This window comes from Thamnophis sirtalis, unplaced genomic scaffold (assembly GCF_051295495.1).
Source record: "Thamnophis sirtalis isolate CommonGarterSnake01/CBP01778 unplaced genomic scaffold, rThaSir2_p1.2 scaffold_11, whole genome shotgun sequence".
NCBI lineage: Eukaryota > Metazoa > Chordata > Lepidosauria > Squamata > Natricidae > Thamnophis > Thamnophis sirtalis.
In genome coordinates, this window is record NW_028261391.1 from 45,204,806 (window position 1) to 45,231,037 (window position 26,232).

The 26,232-nt window shown below is 38.2% G+C and overlaps 1 protein-coding gene across 1 annotated transcript in view; it reads left to right on the forward strand.

The window, feature by feature from the left end:
- The window catches only part of ARMH3 (armadillo like helical domain containing 3), a 143,170-nt gene that overhangs the window by 107,333 nt on the left and 9,605 nt on the right, over nucleotides 1-26,232 (forward strand). The gene's annotated exons all lie outside the window — the stretch shown is intronic.

Here is a 26,232-nt window from a genome sequence, read left to right on the forward strand (position 1 = left end):
CCTTAAAGCACCTGGATGGTGAATATAGCATCTGGAACTAATTTCTTCCCTTCTAGAGTTGTAGTTCCAGCCATGTTGTAGCCTACAGAAAGTTTCCTACACATTTGTTGTCTGAAAGCACCACTCAAGATCATTTTTTTATCCCTCTTTCAATTAGTGCAACCTTTAGGCTTAGAAACATTCTATCCCTGGGGTAGAAGGCAGAATAAAGATTCATCAGTTTCTCTACAAAGTACCTTCACTATCAATTTCCTGTATTTCTCAGATCCGTACTTATAGGGCTTAATGGGACAAAATTGGCCATAAACCTAATTTGATGATGTTAAGAAACTGATGTCACTAAAGGACCATAGCAGTTGGAATAAAAAAAAGAACCATATGAACCTGTGTACCAAAAGAAGCTTATTAAAAACATTCTGTTTGAGAAATTCCCAATAACTTGCTTTTATTATAGTTTAGTTACAGGCAACATAAAATTGCTGGATGCATATATATTCAGCATCTGTAATTCAACATACATTTAATGGTGTTATCGTAAACAGCTGTAATTTCATGCAGAGCACTTCTATGTTGTACATACTGGATCTTATCATTAATTGGTTCATTTAATTATTGAACTACAAATCTTTTGACTGCTTGAACTTTCCATTGTATACTGTGAGTGACATTTGATTATGACACTAGTCAGATTTTTTTTCCAAAAAGCAAGATTGCAGAGCTTATGTTCTACAGATGTTGCTAAACTACACTTATCAGTTATCCCTACTAGTATAGTTAATGGAAAGGAACCAATATTAGGAGCTATAATTCAACAAGATCTGGAAATCCCACTTCCATCTCTGCCTTTGTTGTCACTTTTTCCAATCCATACATAAGATACTAGTGTAAAGTGGTATAGAGGAGAGATAGTCTGATATTTCTTTCCTGAAAATGAAAAAAAAATCATTTTTTAAATGGTCTGTCACAATTGCTATACTTTATATGTATGTTGAGCAAAATCATTTATGAAAATGATAGATGCAGGAGTAATAATTTTATTTATTGTGTCCTTATAACTAAGGACAACCATAGTTAAACCCAACATTATATACAATGTAAGTATCTGCAGTAAAACCATAAAATAATGTATGATTTAAAAATTATATAGATCATTCTGCCCTCTTTGGATCCACAAATATCAGATATGGAAATATGCTTTCTGCAGGTGGGATCTTCTGTGAAGTTGATTGTTCTCTCTTTCCCCTCTACCTGCATGCTATGTAGGAGGTGAAGTTAGCTTGTCCCCTCCTTATTTGTGATCATATAAATGAACAACAGAGTATCTTTATTTGATAGTTCTGCGAAGATTTTACCCGTGATGTTTTTTTCTCCCCCACCCAATCACCATTGCAACAAATTTGGAGAAGGATATTAGGACACCTAAAAAAAAATGTGTTCACTTTTTGCTTTGTCTTTCATGTAGAAACCATCAGTACTGTCTTTATAAGCAGCTCTTCCTTTGGCTTGTTAGAGGCTTTCAGCTGCCTTATGCTACTGCTGCATGCCAATAAAATAAAACAATAAGGACATCCTCAAGTTTGACTCTTGATGATTGGCAGCATCCACGTTGTTTTCTTGGCAGCATTAGGGAAGTAATTCATCACTGCCATCTTTCAGGATTTTCAAAAAACATCATAGCGTAGATAACAAATGTGGAATTCCCAGCTGGCCCTATAATCCAAGGTCCAACTACAGTCAATCTTGCTTAGTTTCCAAGATCAGACAAGGTTGGCTAAATGCTGCTTATTGCTTGAGGCTATACACGTGTCCTATTTCTTTATTTGATAGTTAATTTACTAAAACACAACAATTTGACCAATTCTTGGTCGTACACCTGGCAAACCAACTACAGAATATCTAAATAATTTGAATCAAATTTGTATTCAGTATAACAGTAAAAGAAAATAATAATAGATATGTGTAGGGCAAGACAGAAAGCCCAAAGCTCACTGAGCTAACATGATCTCAAGGACCTTCCTGAATGCAAGAAAGGTAGAGACCATTTGCACCCTTCAGAAGAAGCAAGTTGCATAATGTGGGATCTGCTACTGAGAAACCCTTGCTGGTATGAACTAGACCCTTGACTTCCTGCAGAGGAATCTGGAGCTATTCTTTCTTAAGAGACTACTAGAGCGCAGCATCACTGTATGCTGATTTGATGCAGTGTATGTTGCTCTGTAATCAGTAAAAATTAACAGACAGCTCAGATAACTGTACATGAATAAACAACTCATTAAGACTGAGCATGCTGTACAGTATATCTGATTGTACTTGTCTGACTTCTGTTTGAGGAGTGGGAGCTAAATGCATATATTGAAATATTGCACTGTGTGCTAACCTTATACATACATCACTGTACAAATATATCATCTATTCATTGCTCCAGATACATTTTAACAGAGACTTTTTGCTTCTGAGTTGAATTTATATAGAGGAAATTCATAATGGAAATTGAACAAACGTTACTGTCACATAATGGATCATATCTAATTTCCCAGTGTGTGAAAAGTAGCCTTTTCTCATTGCCTTTCCATTAACTCTGTTCACACACTGCCAGGTCAGTTCCACCTTTCCATTTATTAATCAGTTCTGAATCACTGGCCATCTCTCTAAGATATTGTTTTTAATGAATGGCTTCTCATTTAAATTCTGAAATTCTGTTCAGGCATACCTTGGAGATATTGAAGGCTTGGTTCCAGGTTCCACCACAAAAGCGCGTAGGACAAAATCGCGCTCGACAAAAGCGCGCTGTGACGTCATCACAGCGCGACGGAAAAGATCGAAAAAATGTAAAAATAAAGCTAAAACCTTCCCCTAACCCCCCCAAACCTAACCCTAAACCTAACCCTAAACCTAACTCTTAACCTAACCCTAAACCTAACCCTAAACCTAACCGTTAAAGTAACGAAAAACGTAACGCTAACCCTTATCCTAACCCTAACGCTAACGCTAACGCTCTAAAGCTAACCCTAACCCTTAACCTAACCCTAACCCTAACCCTAACCCTTACCTTTATGTGAATCGGCTTGCTTTAATTTAATTTTTATTAATTTTTATTTGAATTTTTCGATCTTTTTCGTCGCGCTGTGATGACGTCAAAGGCGCGATTTTGTCGATCGCGCTTTTGCCGTCCGCGCTTTTGACGGGTCACGTGGTTCCAGACCATTGAAATAAAGCAAATATCGCAATAAAGTGAGTCATAAGAATTTTTGGGTTTCCCAGTGCATATAAAAATTACATTTATGCTATTCTATAGCCTAGTAAGTGTGCAATAGTATTATGTCTTAAAAATGTATGTACCTTTATTAAAAATACTTTATTGCTAAAATTGCTAATCATCATCTTAATAATAATGAAAAAAAGTTTGATATATTGCAAGAGTTACCAAAACGTCACCCAGAGATACAAAGTGGCAAATGTGGCTGGATAAATCATTCTCTGTGCAATGGGGGGCAGTTTTTATAGAATAGAATAGAATAGAATAGAATAGAATAGAATAGAATAGAATAGAATAGAACAAGAAGCAATGGTTGGAAACTAATCAAGGAGAGAAGCAACTTAGAACTGAGGAGAAATTTCCTGACAGTTAGAACAATTAATCCATGGAACAACTTGCCTCAAGAAGTTGTGAATGCTCCAACACTGAATGTTTTTAAGAAGATGTTGGATAACCATTTGTCTGAATTGGTATAGGGTTTCATGTCTAGGCAGGGGGTTGGACTAGAAGACCTCCAAGGTCCCTTCCAACTCTGTTATTCTATTCTACTGTCAGGTGCTTTAGAGAATAGTTTGACTCCCTCTTCTTTGTGGCACCCCTGAGATATTGGAACACTGCTATCATGTCTCCCCTAGTCCTTCTTTTCATTAAAGTAGACATACCCAGTTCCTGCAACAGTTCTTCATATGTTTTAGCCTCCAGTGTCCTAATCATCTTTGTTGCTGTTCTCTGCATTCTTTCTAGAGTCTCCACATCTTTTTTACATCTTGGTGACCAAAACTGAATGCAGTATTCCAAGTGTGGCCTTACCAAGGCATTATAAAGTGATATTAACACTTCATGTGATCTTGATTCTATCCCTCTGTTTATGCATCCTAGAACTGTGTTGGCTTTTTTGGCAGCTGCTGCACATTGCTGGCTCATATTTAAATGGTTGTCCACTAGGATTCCAAGATCCTTTTTACAGTTACTACTATTCAGCAAGGTACCACATGTACTGTACCTGTGCATTTTGTTTTTCTTGCCTAAATGTAGAACCTTACTTTTTTCACCATTGAATTTCATTTTGTTAGATAGTGCCCAATGTTCAAGTTTGTCAAGATCCTTCTCTATCTTAAGCTTATCTTCTGGAGTGTTGGCTATTCCTGCCAGCTTGGTGTCATCTGCAAATTCGATGAGTTCCCCATTTATTCCCTCATCCAAATCATTGATGAAGATGTTGAAGAGTACTGGGCCTAAAACAGCCTTGGGGTACTCCACTGCATACTTCCCTCCATGTAGATGCAGTTCCATTGAGGACTACATGTTGAGTGCGGTTGGTTAGCCAGTTACGAATCCAACTGGTGTTGATGCTGTCTAACCTACATTTTTCTACTTTATCTCATAGTAGGTTATGGTCTACTTTATCAAATGCCTTACTGAAGTCCAAGTAAATTATATCCACAGTATTCCTCTGGTTTATTAATTTTGTTACTTTGTCAAAGAATGCAATAAGATTAGTCTGGCATGATCTGTTTTTGACAAACCCATGTTGGCTTTTGGTTATTACTTTGTTTACTTCTAGATGTTTGCTGATTCGTTGCTTGATTATCTTTTCCAGAATCTTTCCTGGTATTGAGGTCAGGCTGATAGGTATGTAGTTTCCACCTTTTTTGAAGATGGGAACCACATCAGCTCTTTTCCAGTCCTCTGGCAGTTCCCTGGTGCTCCAAGATCTCTGAAAGATATAGTTCAGTGGTTCTGAGATCTTGCTGACCAGCATCTATCAATAGAACATCTCTCCAGTTTTTGACCACAAACATTCTCTGGAGACTGATTGATTGAAAGCTGATTTGAAATCAGTAAAATTCACATACAAAGTTTCCCTGGATTCCCGGGAATATACTGTGTATATATTTCTCATTCAGATGTTGTAGGACCAAGCACTGCTCCATGGTTGATTTCCCTATCCTGAACCCAGTGTGCTCTTCCACAAGAATGATTTCTTCCAACCACTTCATTTATTTCAATAAAGATATCTAGTATAGAGTTTTCTGATAATGCTTAGTAGGCTAATTGAATGATAATTGGATGGACCCAATGTCTTTGACTTTTAAATATAGGGACAATAATAGAGATATTCCATTCAGGGACATTTTTAATGTAGAAGTTACAGCTTTAAATTGAATCCCTAGATTCATGCCTATCAGTCAATGCTTAGTTCAATCAGGTCCGCAGGGATGATGTCTCTCCCAGGGGGTTTGCTATTTTTCAGTTGTGTGGCTAGTTTGAGGATTTTAGTTGGAGTGATAGGAGGAAGCTAATATTTTAGCTTCTCCTGAACCTTTTGGTGATTATAGGGTTACGACTTTAAGAAGCATATAAAATGATCAGTATTAAACCTCCCATGTGGAAACTGTAATTGGATCCCCTAATTTAGGGCTAGTTTCACTCACATGGTCAGAGATGATATGCCAAAATGTGTTGTTATCCTTGATATTGGTGACAATCATTTTTTTCCCCAGAAAGGTTTCTGCACATCTCTTTTTTTTTCCGTAGAGTTTTATATACCCCTTTTTACTTTTGAAGAGGTTTTGGGAATTGCAAAAAACCTTTAGTCTTATATAATTTAAAATATTCAGCCAAGAAGTTCTTAGCTTTTATATATTCCTTATCAGACCAGGGCTGGGACTTTCTTTCTTGTTTAGTTTTACTGACTAGTAGATAACAGAACAACAAAGTTGGAAGGTCTTCTAGTCCAACACACAAACCTGCTCAATCAGGAAACCCTATACCCATGATGGTGAACCTATGGCACATGTGCCAGAGGTGGCAATCAGAGCCCTCTCTGTGGGCACACATGCCATCGCCAGCTGTTCGCATACATGATCTCTTCTGGGTTCCAGCGCGCATGGAAGAACAGTACTAAAAAGGACAAGGTTAAAATTTCAAAACACCCTGCTAACAAAATGTTATTGCAATCATCTCATAGAAAATTTACCACACCATCTTATCTATCCAAATAGGGTCAAATATCCTCAGCAGCCATGTTGGGGAGGAGTCCCTTTTCAATGCATTCTATTAAGGATAACATATAATTGTAGCATGAGTTTTCTTTCACTTGTTTTTGTAATATTTGGAGGAGGGAACTTGGTTGTTTATAAGAGGGTGGAGGTAGCCGACCCAGTCTTATAGCCTGTGCAACTGAATTACAGAGTTTCATTGGGCACAACAGGATGGATCTTATTTGAGACACAAATGCATAGATCGCCACTTGGCCTCTCCATTTTCCTTAATTAAATGGACTTGAGATAATGCACTACGAAGTTATAAAACTCAATATCTTCTGTGGACCATGTCTTCTCTAACAAAATAATGGTCCATCCCTGCACTTACAGTGTCAACCCTCAATAGGGGGAAGTGTGTGTTGGTATATGTCTGTATGTGTGTGTGCGTGCATGCATGTGCATCATTGTGCATGTTTACCCTCTCCACAAAAGCAGTTTTATAAAGAGGGCAAGCATGTGTAAAGATGTACAGACACACAAATCTGTAGGAAGAAGAGGTTTGCCACCATTGGCTGCATACCTTACCTCCCCCACCATTAACTCTGTTAGTGTAAGATTAGCAGAACTAATGGGGGGGGGGAGGGAAGTGTGGCATCCAGTGACAAGACGAAAGGAAAACAGAATCGCCAATGTCTGAGAAAAGAAACGGCCACTTTTCTGCCTCATGACCCAACCCATTCTCCTTTCCTATCCCAAAATCTTGATATCTAGACAGTTTTGAAAGGTAAATGAGTGATCAGTGATAGAGGGTTGGTGCAGAGAACCCCCCCCCCACACAGCTATGGGGACACCAAGGGGTGGGAACTGAAGCGTGAGATATCTCAGTGTGTGTGGAAAAGCCTTGGTTGTCTAGAGACAGGTCTTGTTCTAGCCCCCCACCCCCCACCCCACCTCAGTTTTCCCCATGCCTGAGTAACCTGTGCACACTTAATAGCCAGCACAATCGATTAACAAATTCATTGCTCAGGGGTCATTCATTTAACCTGATTCCCTTAGCGTTATGACTGTAGTGGGCAGACTCCATTATGGTTCAAACTTGAGGACTACCGGTATTTTATTCTTGACTGCAAATATGAAACAGTTATTAAAAAAAAATAATTTAATCCATAATAGCTTGAATTGTGTGCTTTTGCATCAATTAGGAATGCCAGTACTACTACATATCTAGTTTGGAATACAAACATTAAAAAATAGTACCCATTGTAAGTGAATCAGCAGCTGTTGGATCTGTAACAGCCAAATACTTGCCTTTTATTGTACTATTTAGAATTAAGGTTTATACTAATTTATTTATTTTGAATGAAGATAAATTTCTTCAATAAAATTTATTAGTGAATGTCCTCTGCATGTAGCAGCCTCGTGGGTGAAGTATCGCAGATGTTCTATATTGGTATGGCAGTGATATCAAAGTACAAATAGTAATGAATTGCTCCGCTGATTGAATCTGCAGGGAACTTGGCATCAATTATTGTGATGGAAATTGACCAGAATTGACTTGAAGAATAGCCTGGATGTGATTAACCCAAAAAAATAATAATCCAATATTTGTAATATTTTGTATTATTTCTGAGTAGTATCTGCACCTCTAATTTCTAGAGTATATCACACAAAAAAAGATTTTATTTTTTGATTTTATGTACAGAATTAGCTTATTTCTTATTATTTAGAAAATTAACATTAGTAGAAGTATATAGCTGAGCACATTTGGAAAGCTGGTGTCCTGGCTAGTGACCAGAAATCCTTTTACTCTTGAACTACTAAAGTCCCATTTGTTTAATCATGAGTTCATACTACTATTTTGTTGAACAGTTCAGTAATATCTGATTGACTGTATTTATGTTTCAGTTCTGTGAAAACTGTAAGTGATATATTTGGAGGTTTCCCTAAACTTATCTCTACAATAGTTGTATGAAGTAGCGTCTGCTGACCGAAGACAACTGCCCAAGTCATTTGGTTAGGGGACCTGGACTGGCTATTCGTCCACCATTTCAGTATTACTCTATTTGCCGTCTTCCCAAGGGAAAGCTCCTGGAAAGTTCCTATTAATACTGGTCCTGTGCTCCACTTGCAGCTCCTTTCTATTCATTTACTACAAAATCAGTGTTCCAGAACATTCCCCAGACCGTGCTCCTCAATTATTTAATTTCTATTATTTTTTTAAATTTTCATTTAATACATAAAATTCCAAGGAAAGGTGGGATGGAGATTTTACAAGAACAAAAGAAGCTAAATAAAGACATTAGAAATGTGGATTAAAAAGACAAAAAACAGAAACATATTATCTCCCCCCCCCCCCAGTTGAACACTGACAATATATTGCAACAATAATATCTTACAACTCTTGCTGCCAATTTCCTATGGAAAATGAAAATGTTCTATAATTAAATGGTAAATAATGAGACAACAAAGAAAAACGTTATAAGTTGCGGTAAACTAGTATGTTAAAATATTGATAAAAAATAAAGAAAAATTAAAAGTGCAATTAAAACAAAGCATGCTTCAAAAACCAACAACTGAAGGGAAAAGATAGTAAAAGACCTGACCTTCTGATCCTTTCTTACTGAGAACTGTAAGATCCCTCTCTTCTGAAGGTGCATGATCATCCAAAGATCTTCTTGGGTCCTTCCTAGTTGCTCTGTTCAATTCTAGGGAACAAAGCTGCCAAATAGTCAACTTTTGCGGAAATATCAGTTTTTCATCATCAATGGAAGAGAAAAAAATTGCCTGCCATTCATCACACCATCTTTAATTTCTAGATCACTGAAAAAGGATTGCAGGAATAAAGAAATAAGCAAAATGTCTGTGTCAACATTTAATTATTTTGAGATAATTTTGAAAACGAATCATGTGAAGCATAGTCCTTTCAGGAAATTCATGACTTCTCTTGCTGACAAATTGCCTAGGAATTTGGTATCAGTGGTCTGCTCCACGAATTATAAGGGTATGATCTCTAAGAACAATAGGTACATCTTCAAATGACAGTAAACATAAAGATAGTTCATATTTTAATTCATGACTTGCTACTCTAATATGCTTTCATTCAATCAGTATTATCTATTCTTGGACTAGGCTACTTGGCCAAGAGTTGAAACACATTTCTTCTTTCATCAAACACTAGTATATTAGTATTTTATTTTATTTATAATTTTGAAAACTAAAGTTGGTAGATATTAAACGTGAGGTGTAAGAACATCAAGCATTGAGGGAACCTTCAAATCAGGGCCTCAAATCTATCTTCCCTCACACCACCAACATAGACTGGGATTGACCATGGAGCAAGGAGAAGCACTGTAGTTCTATGCCTCCATCCTAATCTACTAGTCACGCCAGAACGATGGTTTTAAATATTTAACACTACTGAGATATAGGAGCAAAGCCAGGAAAATGTAGTGATGATACTTCACATAGAGATACTATGTGAAGAAGTTGCAGCACATTTTAAGAATCAAAAAATATTTGCAGCTTGAGATTTGAAATGTAGAATGCATTTGTCTTATAGTCTTAACACATTTCATCCGATGAGAGGAGATATGCCAGACACTTTGGTGCTGTGTTTTTTGTACCCATAGAAAGCACTTGAGAGCTATATGTAGACTTTGAAAACTAGAAAGGGGTATGACATGTATTTTCTTCTTAATTACTTTGCTGTTACATTAAAAATACATAATATTCAGTGCTGTTCTGTCTTGATTAATAAAATTGAGCAGAATTTGTTTATAGGTCCTCAACTTACAACCACAATTGAGCCCAAAATTTCTGTTGCTATGCAAGACAGTTATTAAGTGAGTTTTGCCCATTATACAAACTTGTTTGTCAAAATTGTTTTTTTTTAAAGATTTTATTTTTATTTTTAGACAAACAAACACAAACAAAACATAAAACCATCTTCCAGTTACATACATTGTATCGGTTGGTTACGAAACTTTTGTGCATCCTCTCTTTTTGTCACAATTGTTAAGTAAATCAGTATAGTTAGGTCACTAACATGGTTGTTAAATGAATGTGGCTTCCCCATTTACTTTGCTTCTCACAAGATCACAAAACCCCGGGACATTACAGCCATCATAAATACCTGCAGTTGCCAAGCTTCCAAATTTTGATCACATGACAGGGGAGACTGCAACAATTATAAATGTGAAACAGGTCATAAAACATTTTTTGTAGTGCCATTCTAACTTCAAACAGTCATTAGGATGGTTGTAAGTCAAGGACTCTCTGTATTTTAAAGTGTTTGTCCTAGTGCAAATTCTTGTTTACCGAGGCATGTTTTTAAAAGGTTATAAAGTTTCTGTTCATATATATTCTCTCTGGCTGAACTGATGCATGTTCAGTAAGTAGTAAGAAGCATAATCAAACAACAAATGGTCAATTTTGTTTGAGAGTTATTCCACAAAATTACACCATAGTCAATTCTTTGTGTGCTGATTTTAAAAGACTCCAATCCTTTTTAAACATAGAAGTATACAATTTTATCTAGATCTTATAACCCAGTGTTTTTCAACCTTGGCAACTTGAAGATGTCTGGACTTCAACTCCCAGAATTCCCCAGCCAGCATTCGCTGGCTGGGGAATTCTGGGAGTTGAAGTCCAGACATCTTCAAGTTGCCAAGGTTGAAAAACACTGTTATAACCCACACTCACGTGTGGGAACATACTGCTGACTGTAACCATTATAATGTTTTACTTGGTCAATGTGCCCAATGGAAGAACAAGTACTAAAAATAAAGTGGACAGCAGCATCTCCATCACAAATACCTATGAAGGATGTGGGCTGACTTCCTGAGAGAGGCATGCAACTAAAACTACAGGCAAACTACCAAAAGTCATCTTTTGGTGGTGGTGCCCTTTGATTGAGATCAAGGTGATGGCAGAATTCCATCCAGGGACTACAACACTATTTATAGACTGATAGGGGATGTCATCATTGGATGCAAACAGGCCTGGGGACCCCAGAGTGGAATGGAGCCCATCAAATGGCTTATTTGTTGCCAGGGGAATGGGAGTTACTGTTTTTTAAAATTGTTTTTATATTGTAAGCCGCCAGAATCACTGAGAGTGATGTGGGCAGCCATAATAAATTTTGCTAAATACAGGTGAAACTCGGAAAATTAGAATATTGTGCAAAAGTTCATTTATTTCAGTAATAACCCTAACTTAAAAGGTGAAACTAATATATGAGAGAGACTCATTACATGCAAAGCAAGATAGTTCACGCCATGATTTGTCATAATTGTGAGGATTATGGCGTACAGCTCTTGAAAACCCCAAATCCACCATCTCAGAAAATTAGAATATTACATGCATCAACAAATCAAGGATTGTACATAGAACAATATTGGACCTCTGAAAAGTATAAGCATGCATATGTACTCAGTACTTGGTTTGGGCCCCTTTTGCAACAATTACTGCCTCAATGCGGCGTGGCGTGGAAGCTATCAGCCTGTGGCACTGCTGAGGTGTTATGGAAAACCAGGATGCTTCAATAGCGGCCTTCAACTCTTCTGCATTGTTCGGTCTCATGTCTCTCACCTTTCTCTTGGCAATGCCCCATAGATTCTCTATGGGATTCAGGTTAGGCGAGTTTGCTGGCCAATCAAGCACAGTAATCCCATAGTCATTGAACCAGGTTTTGGTGCTTTTGGCAGTGTGGGCAGCTGGAAAATGAAGTCAGCATCCTCATAAAGCTCGTCTGCGGAAGGAAGCATGAAGTGCTCCAAAATCTCCTGGTAGACGGCTGCATTGACCCTGGACTTAATGAAGCACAGCGAACCAACACCAGCAGATGACATGGCTCCCCAAATCAACACAGACTGTGGAAACTTTACACTGGACCTCAAGCATCTTGCAGTGTGTGCCTCTCCATTCTTCCTCCATACTCTGGGTCCTTGGTTTCCAAATGAGATGCAAAAGTTGCTATCATCAGAAAAGAGGACTTTGGACCACTGAGCCACAGACCAGGTCTGTTTTTCTTTAGCCCAGGTAAGACGCTTCTGATGTTGTTTGTTGTTCAGGAGCGCTTGACAAGAGGAATACGACATTTGAAGCCCATGTCCAGGATCGGTCTGTGTGTGGTGGCTCTTGATGCACTGACTCCAGCCTCAATCCACTCCTTGTGAAAGTCCCCAACGCTTTTGAATGGCCTTTTCCTGACAATCCTCCAGGCTGCGGTCATCCCTGCTGCTTGTGCATCTTTTTCTTCCACACTTTTCCCTTCCACATATCTTTCTATTAATGTCCTTTGATACAGCACTTTGGGAACATCCAACTTCTTTTGCAATTACCTTTTGAGGCTTTCCCTCCTTATGGAGGATGTCAATGATGGTTTTCTGCACAACTGTCAGGTCAACAGCCTTTCCCATGATTGTGATTCCTACTGAACCAGACTGAGAGACCATTTAAAGGCTCAGGAACCCTTTGCAGGTGTTATGGCTTAATTAGCTGATTAGAGTGGGACACTTTGAACCTAAACTGCACCTTTTCACAATATTCTAATTTTCTGAGATTGTGGATTTGGGATCTTCATGAGCTGTAAACCATTATCATCACAATTACGACAAATCACGGTTTGAACTATCTTGCTTTGCATGTAATGAGTCTATCTCATATATTAGTTTCACCTTTTAAGTTGCAATCCTAAAATAAATGAACTTTTGCACGATATTCTAATTTTTCGAGTTTCACCTGTAAATAAATTTGAAAAACATTTTAAGAATGTCAGAAAAGAGAACAGCTTCTGCTTTTTATTGAGACATTGAAAGACCATAGGTAAGAGGGAGCACCTCACTCATGCTTTCTTGAAATCTCTTAAAATGAAGGATTTGATTCCTTCCTCCCCAAGTTATGGGCAGATGTTGAGGGTTCCAGCCTTTTGCTGCCTTTCTGCAGCCTTCAGTATCCTCCAGATTTTTAAAATCATTCTTGGCATTAAACAAAACCAACATGCAAACGTTCTATTAGATGCTTTTTAGAAGCAAAAATAATTGATCAGTACAATTTCAGTTGTAATACCACAGTGCAAAGCAATGTTTCTCCATTATAATTCTGCAGCATTGACTTCTCCCTCTCTAGATTTTAAGAAAAAAATGGACAACTGTTAGTTATTTTTAAAAGCCCGGAAAGGTGTACATAAATATATTTCTTTTTAAGGGTTTTTTGTTTGTCCATTGTTCGTTGTCATTTGCCAGTCTTTTTCAATGCAACAGACATCATTTCTCTTAAGGATATCAGTAATTATATATTTGATTCCTTGTAAACGTTCAAGTAATCTTACATTTTTCCAAGCATCATGTCTTCTCCAGTGACAATTGCTTCATGTTGTATACTGTATATAGGATAATTAAGCCTTAGATTTATTATTGGTGCTTCCATTGAGCAGTCTAGTTTTGGGGAAATCATGGCTTTGACAATATGATACATATTTTTGTTGTCAGTCTGATGTCCCTGCACTTTGATATTTTGTCTAGATATGTAACAGTCTTTTTCCCAGCCAGTAGATATCTACATTAATCATCCATATTAAATTTTGATCTTAGAAAGATAAAGTCTGTTACTGCTTCAAGTTCATCCCTGTCTATTTATGTTAGATTAGGATTGCCTGTTGATATATTCTTAGGGTTTCTTTTCTTTATTCCTTTTTTTTAAATAGAGCAGCAAACTGACTTTAGCACTTGCACCTTTTATCTTCAACAAGGGATTCCTTGTTTTCTGTGCCAGCCTGGCTGCCTGCCAAACAGTAAATGAGGAGGCAATGCATTTCTACAAGCCAGATGAACCGGAAAGGAGAAGCAAGAGACAAGGAAGTTGAAATGATGAGCCCAGGATCTTCATTCAATACTTTTACCTGGACTCAAATATCTGAACTTCTGAGTCTGAGGGGCCTGTCAGAATCAGAGTGGAGTCATTGGCTGCAATGCCGGTGGTATTTCTGGCTCCATTTCTTCCTCATCTTCTTCATCTGAAGACATCCCTTAGTAGGGTCATGGTTCTTTAAATCTCCCTCATCTTCAGTCATAAAAATCATCAGCATATTTGAGATGTTCAATGTTTCTCTTAGCAAGTATAAGTCCAATTTGCATTTCTTCCAATCCAGCACTTCTCATGAAATATTCTGTATATAAATTAAATAAATAAGATATTATACAATCTTGGCACACTCCTTTTCCAATTTTGAACTTTTTAATTGTTCCAAATTCCATTCTAATGGTTCCTTCCTATCATAAACATTTTCAATAAGCATAAGTGACCTAATAACTGACCTAATATGTTTTTAATTTATTGTAGATTAAATGGAAACATATATAACAAAACAAAAATGTTCTGGAGCTTCCTTGCTTTTTCCATTAGCCACTGGAAAGCAGCAATGTGATCTTGGAAGCAATTTCTTCTTCTGAAACTAGTCTGTATATTTGTTAGTTCTCATTCTAGGTGTTGATAAACATAAGCATTATAGTATGTGAGATAGGTGCATTGTTTGGTTATTTGAGCATTCCATAGCATTGTCTTTTTTAGTATTAAAATATAAAATGACATTTTTCTTTGCTTTGGCTGTTTTAATTTGCATAGCTGCTAAGAAATATTAAACTGTACTTTAATTGCATCATTTGTAAAATTTTAAATAGCAGTGCTGATAGGACCCACTTCACTTCGCTTTCCACAATGAATACCTCATTCTAATTCAACAATCAAATATCTTTCAATTTTTTAAAAATGTGAGCTGCCCAGAATCATGTAATGAGATGAGCAGCTATATAAATTGATTAATCAAACAAATATTTGATGCAGTTTCCCTCTATATTTCTAGTTTATATTCCTAGTTTATATTCCTTATTTCTTCTTTCTTCATTACATTTTTGCCTTCTTTGTCTTTTGTCCCTTTTGATTGCTATAATTCTCTTACAGAATTTCTTGGTTTTTTCCTTCCTATTCAATTGTTATTCTTTCCATTGCTTTTTTAGATATATAACTCTTCGTCAGTTCATACTCTGTTCTGAAATTTATTGCTTAGCTAGGGAAATCTTCTGTGTATCTATTGTTTTTTGATTTCTACTTTTCTCTTGCTATTTTTAATATATTAGCAGATAGCCATTCCATATTTTTTGTTTTACTTTTTTCATTTTGGCATATTTTTGTTTGCTTCAGCTTTAAGGATATATCATGAAGTTTCATCAGAGTTCTTCAGATACCCTATATATCAAATCTATTTTATTAGAACTATTTTACCCTTAGTGCATACTCATATGAAATATTGCTGAGGTCATATCTTATTGGTCTGTTTATTGTATTAATTTTCTTTAGTCGTAATTTTGCAAGGAGGAATTTGACCTGAGCTACAATTAGCACCAAGACTGTTTTTTGTTTGTTTGTTTGTTTGTTTTTGCTGACTAGCTTAGAGTTTTTGCTTGCAGAGTGTATAGCTGTCAGGTGCTGCTTCATTTAATAATCAGGAAAGAAACCATTCAACTCCATTTGTTTGAAATTAAGTGTACTTTTACTAATTACAAACGATAAGTAGCAAAGCAAAGCTGAGTCTGGTTAAATGGGCGCGAAAGCAATGAATATCATGTATAGTTCAATCCCCTCCCCTTGGCACCCCAGTCCATAGTCCAATAATAATTCACCCAACTGTCAGGTGGGAGATATCTTCAAAAAACATCATCAGGGTGGAATGGTGGACAGTTAACCTTGGCGGGGAAACTCCCTTCCTCCACATGCGCAATGAGATGGTCAGGACAGCTTCTAGAATATTCCTCCAGCACATAATGATTCCCCTCCCAAATACCATGCCCCCCCTCCGCGTTTCAATGGCAGCCGAAGCAGCAGCAAGGCAGAGGCTGACAATAGCCAAACTGATTTTAGCATTTTCCGTATGTATAATTGTCCTTTATGTTGTTGGAAGGACATACTTCTTATAAACATTGATATTTTTGGTGGAATTGTTCATCTGTGTCCTGCTTCAATTTATATACTGAAGCCAAATATTATGATTAGTCCAGATGGTATATTATTTCCAACTTTAGCATTCCCTTCCAATGTCCTATAATTACTATAAAATTGGGGGGGGGGTGTGTTGAGTATGTGTGATAAGATACTTCAGGTTGCCGTAGCTGTGTCGCCTGCAGTTAGAGAGCTGTAATTGTATGGCTTGCCCTGGATTCAAATTAAGTCCCACTCTATTGTTCTCTGAGTTGTCTCCAAGGAGTGACTTTGACAGCATTCTGTTAATATTTATGTGTCTATGCTAGAAAATATGATGCTCTTCTAATGTGAAGTGACTCATCGCAAGCCATTTGAGTTTACTGATTTGTAGAATATTAATGTTCGATCTTGATAGTTCTATTCTGACATCATCAAGTTTGTCTTGATTCACGATTTTGACATTCCACATTCCAATGTTTGCATTATAAAACCTTCCTTTTGCCATAGCTGTTCTTCAGTTCCAATATCTTCCAACTTAGAAGATTCTATTTCAGTATTGTATAATGTTTTCATTACCCTATTATTATCTGTTTGGTTTTTTTAGCAGAATACTGGAGTGGGATGGCATTTTCTTTATCAGTAGCTTTTATTTTGTATGACCAGTAGATTTTATTTTGTACGCTCTGCCCTCATGGGTGACCTTTTTAGAGTGTGCACTCTCTTATAGCACACATTATAGACTATGTAAGCTGTTTATCATTACAAGTAATGCTCCATGAAGAGGAAGTGGGAATAGTCAATTGGAAAAAAATTAATTGCAATCAACAATTTACATTTGACAAACATTCTATCTCTCCCACTTGCCTGGCTTTATTTAAATTTTATGCATCGAGTTATAACAAATTGCATGTAGCAATATATTTCTAAAAATAGATGTAGACTGCAAAAATGTACAAATTAAAAATGTAAAACATTTCCACTTCACATCATTATTTTTTTAGGTCAATTTTAGATTTATTTCAATGGATCAAATAGAAACCGAATTATCTGTTATGATCACTGTAGCTTGCATGTCAGGCTGCAAGCAAATTCATATTATTTGTTTGTGTCCCACTCCCTTTATTATTTTTGCAAATAACTCAAATAATTGCTAGGGAGGTGCCTTTTTAATTGCTTTTCTCCCAACCAAATTAAGCTTTGCTGCCTCTTTTCCCTTTGCAATGTGGCCCCTGTTCTGTACTCTCAAATGCCCCCTCCTCCCTCCCCCATCTGACAGAAGCCACTTAACTTCTGCTGGCTTCCCCAATGATTTTGGCTGTGAGAATCCAGCAAGAAGCTGCCTTGCCTGAGGACTGTGGGATCTAAAGGCTAGGATTTGGTTAACAATGGAAAGCAGGACTATAGAGATAGCCATTGCTAAGTGATAAGGTCGCACTTTAGAACCATATTGCTTAGTGTCAAAATTCTGATCCCAGTTGCTCTTATAAGTTGACAATTACCTGTATATGACACTTAGCACACCACCTGGATTCAGCTCTATTATGTTCTTCCTCTTAATTTTATAGAATCAGAACATACCCATTTTCTTTCATTAATTCTATTGGTTAATTTATGTTTTATGTTAATTTTTTTAATTTACTTCTTTATTTAGCAATCTTTCATGTGCCATGGTCAACATGAAATTTTGATATAGGTACGGCCCTCATTCCGACTGCAGGGAGCTACGTGTAATGAATTTACATGTACTCAAGTTACGCCATTCTATTGTTATTACTGTTGTTGTTTTGTTCTTACATTCATGGCTGGTTTCGCCAGCTTTTTTGGGGGGGGGGGGTGTTAACTGGGCCTAGTTTCATTCCTGCATGTGAATCTATATTTGAAGAGCTTTGAATGTGATGACTCTCCCAAATGATAGCACCATCTGTTTCAATGAACCTGTCTGATTTGATGTTGAGGTTTATCCCGAAATTACAACTGATTGTTCAGAAGTGACATTGCTGTACACATAAAATGAGACTTATTAATGAACCACAGCACATTTAATGATGTCGCATATATTTCTTCGTTGGGTTCCTCTGGGTATGGAGAGGGGATCTCCCAGTTCATATCCTGGTCTTAAATATGTTCTATGATGGAAACTGCAGCTAAGAGTCTCTCTACAGTACATCATGTCTGGTGATCAGGTTGTAACTAAGCAACTACTGTGCATATTCAGTTTAGTCCAATTGGGATCACTATGGTACTTTGCTTTTTTTAAATGTATATCTTCTCTTTCCATACAATACAAAGCTAAACAATATATTTCAATCATGTAATAATATATATAGTAAAAACAGAGAATAAAGCAGTAATTAATTTTAAAAGAGGTCAATTTACAGCTACGTATTTCAAAGGTAAAAGTAAAGGTTCCCCTCGCACATATGTGCTAGTCGTTCCCGACTCAAAGGTAATGAACAGTAATTGGCCTGTACCATCATTATGTCCTTAAGGAAAGAGGCATAGTACCTTTTTCAAGCCAAAGACAGCACTTGCTCTTTGAATAGTATGTTTGATGGCTGTACACCGTCAACTTTTAAAGAAAAGACTGGAGAGCCACTTGTCTGAAATGGTATAGGTAAGGTGACCAGATTTTCAGATTGGTAAAGAGGGACACCATTGACCGGGGGCGGGGGGGAGGGGGCGGCTTGATTAAAAAATTTATATTTTGTCAAAAGGTCACACAAGGCGATTACATGACCCCAGGACACTGAAAGCATCATAAATATGAATCTGTTGCCAAACATCAAAATTTTGATCACGTGACCATGAGGATGCTGCAACGGTCGCTAAGTGTGAAAATGGTCGCTAAGTGTGAAAATGGTCATCAGTCACTTTTTTCAATGCCATTGTAACTTTGGTCACTAAGCCCATTATACCACCTTTCTTGCCACAGTTGACAGTTCTTAAGTGAATAACTGCAGCTGATAAGTTAGTAACATAAGTGACCTGTGATAAGAGCCTGGAGGAAACACTTTGTGGCTTTGAGATGGATAGAAGCTACTTGAGATCGACCAATCAATCAGTCTCAAGACATGGAGACTCTGGAAAGAGTGCAGAGAAAAGCAAGAAAGATGATTAGGGGACCAGAGGATAAAATATATGAAGAACAGTTGCAGGAATTGTGGATTTCTAGTCTATAGAAAAGAAGATCTAGGAGTGACATGATGGCAGTCTTCCAATATTTGAGGGGCTGCCCCAAAGAAGAAGGGGTCAACCTATTCTCCAAGCCCCTGAAGGACAAGAAGCAATTGATGGAAACTAACCAGGGAGAGAAGCAACCTAGAACTAAGGAGAAATTTCCTGACAGTGAGGACAATTAACCAATGGAACGGCTTCCCTCCAGAAGTTGTGGGTGATCCATCACAGGAGGTTTTGAAAAAGATAATGTACAACAATTTGCCTGAAATGGTATCAGGTGTCCTGCTTGAGCAGGGGGTTGGACTAGATGACCTCCAGCTCAGGTATTCTGCATTCTTCTCTAAGAAAGACAACAGGGGCTGGAAAGTCCATTTAGTGGCTTGCAATGGCCATTGCAACCCTCATTCCACAATGTCGGTGTTGCAACTGTTGACCAGGGCTCTGGTCAAATCAGAATTAAGCTGGAGGGGACCTTGGAGGTCTTCTGAGCACACCTCAGCTGGGCAGGCAGGGATCCTTTGCTTTGGGAGGCTTCACAGCAGGGGCGGTGCCTCCCCCTTGGCTCGGATCACACCTCAGCTGGGCAGGCAGGGATCCTTTGCTTTTGGAGGCTTCACGGCGAGGGCGGTGCCTCCCACTCCTCCCCCTAGGCTCGGATCACACCTCAGCTGGGCAGGCAGGGATCCTTTGCTTTTGGAGGCTTCACAGCGGCAGCGGTGCCTCCCCCTCCCCCCCCCTTCGGCTCGGATCACACCTCAGCTGGGCAGGCAGGGATCCTTTGCTTTTGGAGGCTTCACAGTGGCGGCGGCGCCTCCCCCTCCCCCCCCTCAGCTCAGAGCACACCTCAGCTGGGCAGGCAGGGATCCTGGGCTTTGGTGGCTTCATTTAATATTTAAAAAATATTAAATTAAAAAAATAAAAGAAAAAAACCCAGCTATGGAGGTCATCCCAAGCGGAGCTCCCCCCGCCTAGCTGCGTTGTGCACACGTGCGGGCATTCAAGGAATCCGGCGTGTTTTTTTTTTTTTAAAAACCACCATCCGCTCGCGGCTTTTCTCGCCCAGACGCCCATCCGCCCACTCACTCGCCCCGCCCGTCACTTACTCTGAGTTTGGAGAAGCGGTGGCCCCAAGTGGCTCTTTTCGCGGAGGCTTTCCCACGGCTTGTCCAGAGGTGGGGCTGGAAAGGCGAGCTCGCTCCCCCACCCATCCGCCCACTCACTCGCTACGCTACCCCGCCCATGCAAGCGGCAGCGGATGGGCAGGGGAGCGAATCAAAGAAGGCGCCAAAAATAAGCGGGATCTTTTGGGAATGGCCCGGGACGCGGGAAAAATTATGAGAAGGCGTGCCTGTCCCGCCAAATGCGGGACGTCTGATCACCCTAGGTATAGGGTCTCCTGCTTGAGCAGGGGATTTGACTAGAAGACCTGTAAGGTCCCTTTCAGCTCTATTCTGACTTTAAATGACATGGGTTAAGAGTAATTTAAATGAAATATCCAGGTCTGACCTTAAGGAAGTGTGCAAAGTTCAAGCTTGCAGAGCTATTCTTGAAGTGGTATTGTGTAATGAATAGCGCATGGCAGAATATTGGATTGATGACATTTGATTGACACTTTGGGTAATTAGAGTATAGGAATTTACTAGGCAACTAGTGACCTTCTAGGCCATTGTTTCAGAGATATTTCCTTACCCGATTCATCAATGCCTATAAAAAGGCAGAACTTCTGATATGCTTCAAAAGTTCTTAAAAATTCAGGGAGATATTCAGAGATATATCATGTTCATGTTGAACTGTGTAGCACAGTCCAACATCAGCAAAATAAATGTTTTCTAACATTTTTTATTCTGTCATAAACTATTTTATGATAATTATTATGTCATAAAATGTTTAATAACATAGGCCAAATTTCAACTTTATGGGAAATTTGGGTTCAGGTCTTCAGGATTTTGGGTACATTGTGTAAGTTAGCCCATTTGAGATGCCTTGGTTCATATATTGTTGCCCTATGATGCACTGTTTCACCCAGTTAAAGGTTATAAGAATGAGTATTTTTGTAGTATGTGTGCATTTGTTGTCAGGTGTAGCTGGCTTTCAAAAAATACTTAAGACTGGGTTGTTCTCCCCTTTGTGTGGGTCAGGAAGTTGGTTGACCCCATGAGATATTGATAGTTTATTGTTGATAGATTATTCTTGGTTGCCATTCTTTCTCTATACTATTTTTTTCATTGTTCCTTATTGATATACTGTTCACTAAAAAAGCAGTGTGGATGGCAATTTAAATTAAATAAAATAACAGTAAAAACTAAATTGACCAAACTGAAGAAAATAAAGAAAAATTAATGATCTGGAAATTAAGATAATCTGGACAGAAAGGCTGAATATATAAAGATAAATATTATATATGCTCAGCTCCATTTAACCTCCCCGAACTCCACCCTGATAAAAGGGATTAACAGTTCATAAAAAGAAACACACACATGCACACACGCGCGCACACACACACACACATTAATACACATTCATCCAGCCATCCTGTCCCTGTCCAATATTCAGATTGATTAGAGCTGTGCAACCATTAGAGGGGCATGACTTGGAGCATTGAGATTGGTGTGCTTCTTGGCATATCTCCTACAGAAATGCCTTTTATGTATGGAATGCATGCTCTAAAACAGGGGTGTCAAACTTGCGGCCCATGGGTTGATGCGTCACATGCTGGCCACCCCACCCCCATTTTAGGGAAGGGGAAAAAAGGGATACATCTCGTGATGATATGTTATCGCAAATTTGACACCCCTAGTCTAAAAACTGAAAAAGGGCATCAGGCTGTATAAGTGGCAGTTCAATTTGAAGTTTTGATCTTTGTCCTCAAAGGTATTTGCAATCTGGTGCCAAAGGCCACACAACACACACACACACACCACTGTCATCTGACCACATTTTTTTGGGCTCTTGGCAACTGCAATCACATGACTGTAATTTATAATGTTTTGCTGAAAAATAGCTTTTATTTCCAATTTTGACACAAACACCGCATAGTGAATCTTGGGTTTGCTTAATGACCATGATATTCATTTCACAATCATGGATTCACTTAATGACCATGATGGTTTGCTTGACTGCTGCAAGAAAGGCAGTAAAATCGGCTCGGTCACATGATGAACTCCTTTATGACCATCATGACTTGCAACCTTAACGGGCAGGGTCCATTGGGTTCATAAGTCAAGGACTATGTGAATAGTTGGGATGAAGGGGGAGGTCAGAATTGATTGGACAAAGATTGGAGAATTTTGGGGGATGGTCTCCTGCTTTGGCCAGGAGTTGAACTAAAAGACCTTGAAGCCCCATGATTCTATGCTATATATTTTCTTTTTCTTTTTCTTTGTAGAATTGTAGACTTCAATAAAATTACTATTTTAAAAATGAATAGTTTATGTAACCACTATTCAAGTCTTGCTTTCTTCCTTTTGTCAGATTTATTTAAATGGTTTGTATATAAGTGAATAGCAAATACTGCAAGTAGACAAGAAATACACAAATATATCTTTTGTTTTTGCTTGGAGAAAAAATGGGATTGGAATAGAAATGGAATGGAATGAAATGGAAATATACTGAGGATATCAAGTAAGAAGGAATATTTTGGCCAGAATTCTAATAAAGGTTACTAAAATATGCAGAGTATTTTTTTTATTTAACAACCAATTACCTTGATATCTACTTTGTCCTTGCTGCTACTGGGAATTAATTCTAATATGTATTCTAGCTACATCAGCAAAAGCTCAAGAAGTGGTTTGCAGATCCTGGTACAATTTTTACCCTTTACCATTTTAATGAAAACATATACTATGATAGTCTCTCAATTAGTTTTTCCTTTATATTAAGATGCAGTTACAGTTAAAAGGAATAAGTATTTCAGATAACATAATTCCATAATCAGCTAATAGCCACAAAGGACATCTTTGTGAACAATAGATTGACATGGTAAATATGGAGCTTCTTGAACTGATTCAAATAAGCTGTTGTGAGGTATGCATTTCCTCCCCTATTTTGTGCTTATACATTGGCCTACAACAGAGACAGTTTTAAAATTGCAGTTACTGCCAGAAATCTGGCTTCTGGGCAAAATTTGGCTCCTGAGCAAAGTAGAAGTAGTGGTGTCATTTTCCCAATCACCACAAAGAGAAGAAATAAGTGAAGTCATGAAATCCAGAGTGGATCAGAAGTGCATTTCCAAATATGGCATATAAATTGATAGGGAAGCTTACCTCTCTTTAGGTCCTCTTCCATCCCTTTCTCCTTGCTTTCTTGAGGAGCAAAGTATTGTGATTACCCTTCACACTTTTCATTCTGGATTTGAGGAAATTATATCCTTTCCAAAAGAAAGGAAAAAAGAATGAACACAGGAGGAAACTTGCTGCACCTTTCCAAGCATCTTTCCCCCAGGTTAGGCCCATGGCGTATCTAAGAATAGATCAGAGTGAAGAAACAATACAGATTTACATCCTAAGTGTTTCTGTGGGATTAGGCCAGTCAGATAGACAAATTGTGCCCATAAGGTGAGATCTAGAAAGAGACCATTTTGAGTCACCATTGGAGCCGTTGAGGCAGAAGGGCTGGATTGCAAAAACTTTGTACCTACAAATATTGGAGCTGTTGAAAAATCCTGCACTTCTTTCTCAGCTGCCTCCATAAAAAAGGTTTAGAAATGGGAGCAAGCGAACTAGAAATAAATGTGACTTCTTTGGAAGGTTTCTGATGAGAGCAACTTTTGCATGTCATTTGGAAACCAACGACCCAGAGTATGGAGGAAGAATGGAGGGCCAATCAAGCACAATAATCCCATGGTCATTGAACCAGGTTTTGGTGCTTTTTGCTCTCATCAGAAAAGAGGACTTTGGACCAATGAGCAACAGGACTTTGGACCACTGTGCTTCATTAACACCAGGGTCAACGCAGCCGTCTACCAGGAGATTTTGGAGCACTTCATGATTCCTTCCGCAGACGAGCTTTATGGGGATGCTGACTTCATTTTCCAGCTGCCCACACTGCCAAAGCACCAAAACCTGGTTCAATGACTATGGGATTACTGTACTTGGTTGGCTAGCAAACTCACCTGACCTGACTCCCATAGAGAATCTATGGGGCATTGCCAAGTGAAAGGTGAGAGACATGAGACCGAACAATGCAGAAGAGCTGAAGGCCGCTATTGAAGCATCCTGGTCTTCCATAACACCTCAGCAGTGCCACAGGCTGATAGCTTCCATGCCAAGCCGCATTGAGGCAGTAATTGCTGCAAAAGGGGCCCAAACCAAGTACTGAGTACATATGCATGCTTATACTTTTCAGAGGTCCGATATTGTTCTATGTACAATCCTTGTTTTATTGATTGCATGTAATATTATAATTTTCTGAGACAGTGGATTTGGGGTTTTCATGAGCTGTACGCCATAATCATCACAATTATGACAAATCACGGCTGGAACTATCTTGCTTTGCATGTAATGAGTCTTATCTCATATATTAGTTTCACCTTTTAAGTTGCATTACTGAAATAAATGAACTTTTGCACGATATTCTAATTTTTTGATTTTCCCCTGTATAGTGTCCAGAATCTTGCAATCCTGAGCATAGTGGCCAAGGCAATTCAACAACATTTGAATGGCCACATTTAAAAAGTTAATTATTAACATTAGGTACCTTTGCACCTGTGTATGAAAAGTCTTCAGTGTTGTGTTCCTTGAGCTAATGAAATAGTCCCTGTGTGGCACTTGAACTGATGAGTTTGAGACCCTGGTTTGGAGAAACAAATGAAAAATAACAGCTGCAGTCTTCCATAGACACCTATCTATACAGGTACTCCTTGAGTTACAACAGTTTGTTGAATGACTGTTCAAAGTTACAATGGGACTGAAAAAAATGACTCATGACCATTTTTTCACACTTATCACTGTTGCAACATCCCCATAGTCACATGATCAAAATTTGGATGCTTGGGAACTAATTCATATTTATGACTGTTGCAGTATCCCAGAATCATATGATCAGCTTTTGCGACGTCCTGTCAAGCAAAGTTAATAGGGAAGCCAGATTCACTTAACAACCATATTACTAACATAACAGTTGCAATGATTCACTCAACAACTGTGGCAAGAAAAGTTGTAAAATGGGGCAAAACTCACTTAACAAATGTCTCAATTAACAACGTAAATTTTGGGTTCAATTGGGGTTATAAATTGAGAATTACCTGTATGCATTTCTTTGGGCTCCTGTTAAGAGTCTGTAATATGCAGGGACATTTGTTTTCCCTTTCAGATTCCTCTTCATGTCAAAGATGTCTTTATTTATCACCTATTTATTTATCTCCTTCAGTATAACAGTTGGAATTAGCAAATGTGTGAGTGCTGTTCAGAACTGACTCATCCACCTATTGGAGATCTGAATCAAAAGCTTAGGACTTGGAGTGAACTCTCAGCACTAGTGAGATCAAACATACCCCACCAGAACAGTTGCTTTAATGGAAGATTGTATATATTGCCAGTTTCATAAGAAACTAATTAATTTGTAAGCTGCTCAGATTTGTCTCTGAACAAGATGGGCAAAATTTTGCCCATCTTGTCCAGAGACAACTCTGGGCAGCTACAAATTAATTAATGCTAATTTGCTGTCTTCTTTGCAGGTAGTCGGGGAATAACATCATAATGGTTATGACAAGAGGAAAAACAAGATAACTAATTATCTAGAAGGATAATTGCTAGTTCATATGTCTTTCTGTGCATGCTCAAACTGTGGGAGATACTAGGAAAAGCAAAACTGGAATATAGCAACTGAAGTGTAATAGTT